Source organism: Psammomys obesus, unplaced genomic scaffold, assembly GCF_907164565.1.
Source record: "Psammomys obesus unplaced genomic scaffold, mPsaObe1.curated_primary_1811, whole genome shotgun sequence".
Lineage (NCBI taxonomy): Eukaryota > Metazoa > Chordata > Mammalia > Rodentia > Muridae > Psammomys > Psammomys obesus.
This window is the reverse complement of record NW_026592118.1, coordinates 12,890,392-12,899,570: the sequence shown is the minus strand read 5'-3', so window position 1 is coordinate 12,899,570 and position 9,179 is coordinate 12,890,392.

Here is a 9,179-nt window from a genome sequence, read left to right as displayed (position 1 = left end):
AAGAAGAAGAAGAAGAAGAAGAAGAAGAAGAAGAAGAAGAAGAAGAAAGGGGAACCAAAATATCCTGGAGGGAGGGGAAGCCGGCCCCTCGGCTGGGGAGTTCAGGGTAGAGGACAGGGTATGCCAGCCACACCCTGCAGCAGGTAGGGACCAAGGGATGCTGGGAGACTCTGGGAGCCAGTTCTGCTTTGGTCCAAAAGGCCCCTTAGCTGCTTGTCTGAAGTCCAACATGCATCACGGGGCTGTGATAAATGGTGGGTAGCTGGCCGTACAGGTGAGGCCAGGGGCGGAGGAGTGTGTGAATAACGGGCATCCTAGAGCAACCATCCTGGAAGGGGAGCAGGGGAATGATGAGACCAAGGCTGTTTACCTAGAGAGGAGTCTGCGGATGGAGGGTGGAGAGAAACCAGGTTCTCAGAGGGAGGACTTGTAAAGGAGTCTAGGGAACAGCAGGGCTACACATACAGCCTCAAAGAGCTTGCCCAGCAGGGGGTCGGGCAGGCCAGTCACCCGGGGAAAGAGCTACATTTCCAAGGTCTGAGCAAAAAGGGACTCCTCCACTTCTGGTTTGTCGACCAGTCCCCGTGGAAGCATCTGGGTGCCTCCTCAGCCCTGGCCTGCAGGGGAACCGATTCTAGAGCCCACAGATGGAGCCCTGCCGACCTCTGCCAGCTGCCTCTGTCCATGATGGAGAGTTCTCATCCCTGCTCTTCATTCCTCACTGCTGGGCACATCTGTGGATGCTAGAAATAAGTTCAGGGTCGCAAGGAAAAAGACCACCATTTCAACGGCAGGGTCTGGATGAGAGGGTGTGCTTAGAAAGAGCGAACACATTGAGATAGGAAGTGTGTTTGTTTTTATTCTAACTCAGGTGGTGATTGTGTCTTTTCCCCACTGGCTGTGGTCCAGCTTTATTCAACTGAAAAGAATTTGGCTCCTGGGAAATGAAGGAGGAAGGAGAAAGAGGTCACTGGTCCAAGGAGAAAAGGGTCACTGCTCTAGGCCATCAAATTCCTAGAAAGGAGTGGTGGGCCTTTGTGTAAATAAAGGCTTTACTAAGTGGAGAACATTAAAGCATTTGCAGAAAAGTCTTACAAGGTGGGGAGATAAAAAAATTTTTGTCCTGGGCTGGAGAGATGGCTCAGAGGTTAAGAGCACTGGCTGTTCTTCCAAAGGTCCTGAGTTCAATTCCCAGCAACCACATGGTGGCTCACTGCCATCTATAATGAGATCTGGTGCCCTCTTCTGGCCTGCTTGCACACATGCAGACAGAATACTGTATAAATAATAAATGAATCTTTTTTAAAAAATTAATTCTTTGTTCTAAACGCAAGCTTTATAGTAGTGGATAGAAAAGACTCATGTTTGCTCTTTCTGCCAGTGGAGCTGAGAGCCATAAGCCTCATTTCCGAGGAGGACTTGTACCCAGGGGCTGTGTGGTTGTGTAATTACCGTGTTGGCATGGGTCATGTCTATAGAAGAGCTTTCCTGGAGACAAGAACGTTTGAAAGCAGCATCCAGTTCCTCCGAGCTCTGAGGCTTCACCTAGAAGCAACAAAGCCTGAGTTCCAGAAGCCAGGTAGGTCGGCAGCAAAGCTAACATCAGCAAACACTGCAGTGTGGTCCCAGCCTGCAGGAGCCTGTGGTCTCTGAGAGCTAATCGGTTTTGGAATGGAAAGCACCATAACAGAGGCTCTGGAGGGGTGGGAAAGAGGACAGACGCTTTCCGAGAGGGAAAGAGCAGGCTGTTCAGAAGAACCTCAGCATCAATGGAAATAACCTTCCGGTGCCGGGAGTGACCATCCCCAAGGCCACACAAGATAGCTGCAGCATCCCCTGTCGGGAAGACTGACCCTCTGGAGACTCTGAGAAACATCTAGAATGGTGCTAATCTCAAGGTGGGCCGGCGGTAGCAGAGGGAAGCTCCCTCTGGGGTCCCTGTCATGAGCTCACACTGTCAGAAACATAAAAGTTACATTTGTGTCTTCTCGGGGTGTCAGAATGTATTGAGGAACAAGGTGTTGCAAGTGGGGTAGTTTGTCAGGTTAGTCCTCCCACCATGCTCTCCTTGATAGTCCAGAAGGAGGCAAACACAGGCTTTTATATAACGTGTGTGTGTGTGTGTGTGTGTGTGTGTGTGTGTGTTATAGAATGGTTAAAAAGGCAAGGAGTTTCAAAGAGGCCTGGGATGCCAAAGCTGGGAAACTGATAGGCGTACCGACTGTGTGGGGGTAAGATATCAGGCCAGCTGGCCGGCTCTGGAGAGGGCCTGCAGCTGCTCTTGTAGCGTCCAGCTGCAAGGCCAGAGCTGAGCTACAGAGCTGAGTCCAGCTGTGGATGTGACAGGACAGGACTGGGAAGAGAGTCATTAATGGGTAATGGCCATAGGTGGAAGGACAGGCCATCTAGGTGGCTGAACAGCAAGGCAGAAAAAACAGAGTAGGCTGTGTCAACACTGGGGGTGGAGCTGAATCCCCCCCCCCCCCCCCCGTGCAGTGTGGAGTTCTCCGCCTGTCTGCCCTTTGATGTGCACATCAGGTAGGGGCTACTGCCAGGCCCCCAGCGAGAGAGTTACACCCTATTCTTATGTGTCCAATAAGTTCTAAGGCCTGGTTTTCCTGGCATGGTTTTAATATGCTCCTGTGCCCAACAGTACTACTTTACTCCAATAGATTCGTACAATGCCTGCCCCCTTTTCACTCCCAGGGTGTCATTTTTCATGGTGCATTTCATGAGCTGTGACAGACAGATGCACAGTCATCCTCTGTCCTCAAAATGGATCCCAAACTGCTCGTGAAATGGGATCTTTCAGGGCAAGGCAAGTCTGAAAAGCCATTGCCTTACATACTAGGAATGAATTTAGGGCAGGGCCCAGCTGGACCTCGCCAGCACCCAAAGGGAGCCTCTTAGCCTTCTGGTACCAGCTGCATTGCTGGGGGTGAAAGTGACCAACATCATTGTCTTCGCTTGGGTACCACATGCTAAGTACGAGTATTTTTCAAGAAGATAGAGGTCTTTCCTGTTTGGGAGTTATTCCCAAAAGAAGAGCTCAGGGGCTCCAGAAGGAAACTGGAAGTCCCTGTATGATTTGCACCTGGCTGAAAGTGCACAAGCCAGGAAGTATTTTAGAGAGATGGGGTTCATGGTGGCTCCAGGTTGGCTGAAGAAAGGCAGGCTCGATCTAGAGGGTATAGTAAAAGAATGCAAAGGCTGAAGACGTTTGCTTAGGCTTATATTGCTGAGGAGGAACCAGCAGAAGGAGACTTCGAATGTGCAGAAGAGAGCAGAGAACCCCGAAGAGGAGGAGGAAGACAGCAAAAAAGGAGAGGTTGACCTTAAGCAAGAACACCTGGGGTGAGTGTGAGGGGTGTCCTCCACCCCAGGGGCAGTTCCCAGAGCCACACACAGCTTCCTTATGTTGTTCTTTAGAGACAAGGTTTCTCTGTGTAACCCAGGCTGGCCTCGAACTCACAGAGATCCACCTGCCTCTCCCTCCCGAGTGCTGGGATTAAAGGCATGCACCATCACCCAGCTGGAATGTAAACATTTAAAAACTATGTGCAGCCAGCTTTCTGTCACTATTACAAAACGCCTGAGGTGAGCTTATGAAGAGAAAGGGTTTGTTTTGGCTCACAGTGTGGGAGGCTCTGCACCCTGATCTGCTCATCCAGCTGCTACGGGCCTGGGGGGAGTTGGCGTAGCATGGTGGAGGCACGGAGAAGCCAGAGAACACAAGGGAAAGAGGAAAGACCTAGGACACTAAATCCCCATCCAGGACACCACTCCTACACCCAGCAGCATCGCCTTGGGGGCCAACCCTTAACATGAGGATGAGGGGAAACACTCAAAATCCAAACTTTTGTCCATCCAAAGGCAGTTTCAAGGCCCACAGCTGTAATCTTAGCCCTCAGGAGTCTGAGGCAGGAGGATTGTGATTTCTAGGTTGCCTTGGGGAACTCAGAGGTCCTTCCTCACAAACCAAATAAAGGTATGGGGAACAGCTGTTGAGAAATAGAAAAGGATCCTTGGAATGGAAGCATCTCACAGAGCTGATCAAAGTTTGAACGCAGAACACACTAAGACTTCTTCCTGCTTTACAGCCCAAGGACTGGTGGTTAAGAGCGCTGGCTGCTCACACAGAAAGACCAGAGCTTGCCTCCCAGTGTGCCGGCTTCCAGCCTAACTAAGCGCCAAGTTCAGGAAGAGACCTTCATCAAAGCCACAAGGTGGAGAGGGGTGGGAGACACCCAACACCCACGTGCATGCCCATACACACGTGTGTGTGATTGTGTGTGCGTGTGAACCTCTTGTGCAGACATGCACACACAACTCGTGTAGACATTTTTCCAAAAAAAAAAAGTTTACCAATGGTTGATGAGCGATTGCCATCCATGCATCTGCAGGACCTGGTGGGAAGAAGGAAGAGCTGGCTCCCACGCACCACCGTTTGACCTCCACACATGTGCTGTGGCCTGGTGAATCCACCTATGGATAGGATGATATGTAACAAATAGCCAATGGTTAGAAACAACCCCAGGGTCCATCGGCTGCTGAGCGAGTGGGCATCAGAGTGTGGCGGGCACACAGTGGGGTGTACAGCCTGGCGGACCCTGAATGCTTTTCTTTATGGTGCTGGGGATCAAACCAGGACGTCATGCGTGCTAGGCAAGTGTTTGTCCACTAAACGTTAAGGGAGAGAAGTCAGTCGTGAGAGCCCACGTGGTAGGTGATTGTGTTTGTGTGACAGAGGATGTGTGCACAGAGAAATGGTCACCTAGAGCGGGGGCGGGTCTGAGAGAGTATGAGGGGATGTCGTTCCACTCAAGGGTTTCTGTTGCTGTGGTAAACACCTTGACCGAAGCAACTTAAGGAGGAAAGGGATTATTTCAACTTACATTTCCAGGTCACAGCTCATCACTGAGGGAAGTCAGGCAGGAATTCAAGCAGGAACCAAGAGCTGGAGCTGAAGAAGAAGCCACAGCCATGGAGAGATGCTGCTCACTGCCTTTCTCCCCATGGTCTGCTAAGCCTGCCTTCTTTTGCCAGTCACATGCCCAGAGGTGGCGCCTTGCGCAGGTGCTGGGCCTTCCAACCTCAATCGCTCACGGAGAAAATATCCCACAGACTCTTCTACAGTCTTACGGATGCACTTCTCAGCTGAGGAGTCTCTTCCCAGATGACTCTGGCTTCTGTCAAGTTGGACAAACAAACAAACAAAACGCCACAACTCACCAGGACAAGAGCGATGGCTAGAACAGACAGGATTTTCTTTGGGGGTGAAAAAATGTTCTAAAATGGCTGTGTTGATGGTACACCCACTGTTATACACAATAAAGTATTTTATTGAAACACAATAAAGTTGTTTCTCAGAAACACGGGGCCTGTAGAGGTCACTTTACCTCCACAAGGATGGCCATAGCCTAAAAAATGGAGGACCACAAGTGTTGACAAGAACAGGAACCACTGGAGCACCCGTGCTGGCAAGAGCATGAACTAGTGCAGCCACTTTGGAAGTTGTCTGGTTCCCTCACTGAGGCAAGTAACTTTGACTCTGATCCTAGGAGTCACCCCAGAGAACTGAACATGTGTGTCCAAACACAAGTGCGGATGTGAAGGCTCCCCGTGGCAGAGGCGGAAACAGCTCAGGTGTCATCAGCAGATGAACGGGCAGCCAGAGGTTTTACTCAGGGAGGTTTTACTCAGCAAGGGATGAGCTTAGAAAGCATTCTGCTGTGTGATGGCAGATGCTGGCTCAAAAATTTCAGAGTCTGACCAAGCAGCTTATTTTGCTTACACATTTAAACACAGTAAAACTTTGGGAAAAGGTCTTCTCGTGATAATTATGTTAGTAAAGATTCAGAAATGGCCACATCTAAACCTCCTTGCAAAGGACACACATCTCTAGAGCAAAGCACCTGCGACCCTTCCAATGACTCCTAGCGACTGGTAACCGCTCAGGGGAAGGGCCTCAGAAGGATTTGTAACAAGCGTAAGGATGGATTCTGTTGCTGGAGGATGACCTCTTTCATAAGGATGGGTCGTATTCACTGGGAGATAAAACTCGGATTAGGGCCTAAAAAACTGTTCAGGATTTTGGGGGTTCAGGTGAAGGTTGACTGAGTAGAATACCAAAAAATCACCAGGTTGTTAAACATCCACTCCCGGCCTCCAGGTGTAAAGGCGTCATTTCTTCCCTTGGGGGAAGAAAAAGCGTGTATGTTTCACAATTCTCGTTCCTCCAGTGCTTCCTATAAGCTGTGCCTCTTACACACACGGACATGTGCACAGAAAAATAGTATTTAGAAACTAGCACATCAGCCTTTGGCACCCTGCACACACACGTGGGAGTTGCTGGGGTGCAGAGAAGCCTAGAACAGAGACCATCATCCATCTTCAGCTAGTCCCGGGACCTGGCCTGCCCTAACCCGCCCCCAGCTCATTGCCTGCCCCTCACACACCCCCTTTCTTTCAACTTGGCTTGAGGGATCACCGCCCTTTCCATTCAGATTCAAAATAAAAAAGGAGGCAGCCTTAGAAAGTCCAGTCTTAGGCTGATGAAATGGCCCAGAAAGTAAAGGCAGTTCACTGCCAGGCCTGACAACCTGGGTTTGAAACTCGCATAGTGGGAGAGAACTGACTCCCACAGGTTGTCCTCTGACCTGTGCTACGATGGATGTGCGCACACACTGGTGTTTTTTTGCTCCGGTCTCGCTGGGAAGTGGTTGCACACACATTTAATCCCAGCAGTTGAAAGGCAGAGGCCGGCGGATCTGTGTGAGTTTGAGACAGACCAGCCTGGTCTACGAGTGAGTTGCAGGATAGCCAGGGCTACACAAAGAAACTGTCTCAAAAACAAACAAACAAACAACAACAACAAAAAGTCCAGTCTCCCTCATATGGCCACTGATGGCCCCTCTGGGCATGAGACCATGTGGACACAGGGGCGGGGGTCTAGTCTGCACATGTGCAGGACTCTCTGTGGTCACCCCACATCCGGCCCTAGAATGTCAGCCCTTTCTGGGTCTCTGACCAGGGCTGTGTTCTGTAGCAGCAAGCCAGCCGGCTAACCTCCCACCACCCACCCCAGACGCCCCCTTTATCTCCTGCAGCCTTATCCCAGGAACTTCCGAGAATGCAGAGCTAACTCCGAATCAGGGCTGCAAAGCTTCCAACACGTGAACTCTGCCCCCATTTCCAGCCAAGAGGGACTGACAAAGACCGTTAGGCCTCCTGCCTCTCACTCAAAAGAAGCAAAACCAGACAAACGGAACGGTTGTTTTCAAGACATAAGCCATCAGGCTGTGGACATTAGCAATCCCAAGGGATGGGGAAAATGATGTTCAGGCTACTGCTGGGCTGTAGCTGCTGGGCTGGCTCACTGCCTTGAGAGACTTCCAGACCACAGAGCAGGAAGGGGCACCCTGCAGGGCCCAGTGGACATCCTGAGTGAGGGGAGCAACATGGCTGCTGTTGGTAGGACAGAGCAGTGAAGAGGACAGTGTGTGTGTTTCTGACCTGGAAGATCCTCTCCAGCAGTTATTATTAATTACATTTCACATGTTTAAAAGCTATGTAGGGCCAGGGTACAGCACAGTAGCAGAAGATGTGCCCAGAATACTTGGGGCTCCAGGTTCAAATCCTCCCTCCCTCCCCCAACTATTGAAAATATCAGAGTCCTCAACTGGGTTAGAGATAAAATATCTGAAATTAAGCAACAGCCCTGAATGGGAATTGACAGCTTATTAGATGTTACAGAAAATCATGAACTCAAAGTGTGGACTTCAAGAAATGAGACACAGAAGGAAAAAAAATACTTGAAAAAGACAAAGGGGCTGTTAAAAACAAAGAAAACCAGTGATGCAGAACAACGTTAACCAGCATGAACCATGTTATCCTGAGTCTTAGGAAAAAGAACAGAGGGAGGAAAACTGTTAGAGGAGGCAATGGTGGGAAGTTACCACACTGGAAGATGAAAGTTATAAATCCAGAGATCCGGACCTCAAGCACAAGAAGCAAGGAAAGATGGCCCAGAGAAGTGGCTCAGCAGGTAAGGGGACTAGCCACCAAGGCTGATGACACAAGTTCAGTCCCCGGGACTCACCCAGAAAGAGGAAACTGACTGGCGTTCAATCACACAGATGCATACACATAAATAAAAATAAGACCTTATGGGGGCTGGAGAGACGGATCAGTGGTTAAGAGAACTGGTTGCTCTTGCAGAGGACCTGAGTTTGGGTCCCAGCACCCATAAGACGGCTCACAACCATCTGTAATTCTAGTTCCAGGGGTCCTGATGTCCTCTTCTGACCTCTGTGGGCTCAAGGCATGCACACCACACACACACACACACCTACATGCAGGCAAGACACTCGGGTACATAAAATAAATGAGTATATAAATACGCAAATGAGTAAATGATATTAGGACTGCAAGATGGTTGAGCAGATGAAGGCACTTGCCACCAAGCCTGAAGACCAGAGTCCAGTGTCTGGACACACGAGACAGAAGGAGAGAACAGCCTCCCACGAGCTGTCTCCTGACCCCCACACACACATTGTGGCGTGCACATATCCACCTCCCAAATAAGTGGTTTTTGGGTTTTTGTTGTTGTTGTTGGTTTGCTTGTTTGTTTGAATATTTTGTTCTGTTTGTTTTTTTTTTTTCACAAAGACAGGGTTTCTCTGTGTAGCCCTGGTTGTCCTGGCACTCACTCTGTAGACCAGGTTGGCCTCGAACTCAGAGATTCACTTGCCTCTGCCTTCCAAGCGTTGGGATCAAAGGCTTATATAACCGATGCTTGACCAAAATAAATAAAAGTGTAAATAAAAATATTTTAAGATCTGTCCCAGTGGTGGTGCACGCCTTTAATCCCAGCAGAGGCAGGTGGATCTCTGTGAGTTCAAGGTCCGCTTGGTCTACAAAGGGAGCACCAGGACAGCCAAGGCTACACAGAGAAGCCCCATCTCAAAAAAAAAAAAAAAAAAAAAAACAAAGAAAGAAAGACGTGACCCAGACAAGGTTTGTGAGGCACAGCGGCAGGCTTAGCGCTGGAGAGGCAGAGGCAAGTAGACCGATTATTAGTCTGGGCAGCCTGATGTGCACAGTGAGTTCCAGGCCTGCTGGGGCTACATCCTTGTCGCGACCGGCCTTTGCCGATAAGGACGATGCAACAACCGAGG